At 40.2% G+C, this 1,553-nt stretch overlaps 1 pseudogene; it reads right to left on the bottom strand.

The window, feature by feature from the left end:
* Positions 1–330: 330 nt before the first annotated feature.
* Positions 331–1,148, bottom strand: LOC130492998 (olfactory receptor 2AP1-like; annotated as a pseudogene).
* Positions 1,149–1,553: the final 405 nt, after the last annotated feature.

Genomic DNA, 1,553 nt, shown 5'->3' with positions numbered 1-1,553 from the left:
TTATTTCTAGCCAGCCCTCCCCTGGCCAGGCCGGGCTCAGGGCGGGTTACAACATTAAAATTTTCAATATAACAATAAGCAATAAAATATATGAAACTACAAAACAACCCAATTAATTTAAAAGATGGTTGCCGTATATAAGTGCTTACTGTAGCAGGTGAGGCCAACCATAATATATAATTGGTTCGGCTATCCACCCTCAAATAGATCACAAACTGAGGGTGGGGAGTGTTCAGAATTGCAATCTTGGTTATCTACCACTTCAAGACTTCTTTGGGCTCCTTTGTTAGGCTCAGTGCAGTCTTATCTTCCCGGTTCTTTGCCTGAGTTTTACCGAATACGATAACTGCAAACCTCTGAATAGAGTCCCTTACATCTTTGTTTCTCAAACTGTATATGAGAGGGTTGAGCAGAGGTGTTAGGATGGTGTAGAAGACAGAAAAAGCTTTATTCAAGTCTTTGAGAGAAGAGGAGCCTGGTAAGACGTACACAGCCACTATTGTGCCATAGTAAATTGTTACCACAATGAGATGGGAGGAGCAGGTAGAAAAGGCCTTTTGCCTTCCAGTGGTGGATGGGATTTTGAGGATGGCAACAATGATGTATATGTATGACATTACAGTTAGTGTAAATGGGGGAAGGGTGAATACAGAAACCAATACTAAAATTAGTGTTTTTAAAAAGAAAGTGTTGCTGCAAGACAACTGGATAATTGGAAAAGTGTCACAAAAGAAATGGTTGATCTCATTAGGACCACAGAAAACTAACCTCAACATTAAGATTATTGTCATAGTACTAGCGAAAAAACCAGCTATCCAAGACCCAGCTGCCATCTGGAGGCATAATTTGCCATTCATTAAGGACATGTAATGAAGAGGTTTACATATCGCCAAATATCGATCATAGGACATTGCAAAAAGGAGATAACATTCAACAGCTGCTAAAGTTTGAAAGAAATAATGCTGCACAAAGCATCCAGTGATTGAAATCATTCTGTCTCCGGTTAGCAAGCTAGCCAGCATTCGGGGTGTAATCGCTGAACTGTACAAGGTCTCCAAAAAGGATAAATTCCCCAGAAAGAAATACATGGGAGTGTGAAGATGTTGGTCAGCCACAACAAGCACAATAATGAGGATGTTTGCCACCATGGTCATTACATAGACCACCAAGAAAACCAGTAGCAGAAAAATTTTCATATCCTGGATATTTCTAAACCCCAACAGGATGAATTCCTTGACGACTGTTTGATTTTTAAGTTCCAGTGTTTCAACACCCTGCATCTGTGGAAAGTAGCATTTTAGAATATTTTAGTTATTGGCAATATTATGTATCATTGTAGTCTTTCATTCTGTAGTCTTTGGCAGGGCCAAAATCTCCTTTGCAGGCAGTGCAGCCGTATTGCCTACTTTGCCTGGTGCAGGATTCAGTTCAGGAATGCACTGTAAGTCTTGGTAGAGGGGAAAATAAGCACCTGGGCTATACCTGTCAGAACTTAGAAGGAATATGTGACTTCTACTTGGATAAACCAATCTCCACAGTCCTCTAAAAAGAGT

This window comes from Euleptes europaea, unplaced genomic scaffold, assembly GCF_029931775.1.
Source record: "Euleptes europaea isolate rEulEur1 unplaced genomic scaffold, rEulEur1.hap1 H_4, whole genome shotgun sequence".
NCBI classification, from domain to species: domain Eukaryota; kingdom Metazoa; phylum Chordata; class Lepidosauria; order Squamata; family Sphaerodactylidae; genus Euleptes; species Euleptes europaea.
This window is presented reverse-complemented; position numbering and strand designations above follow the sequence as displayed.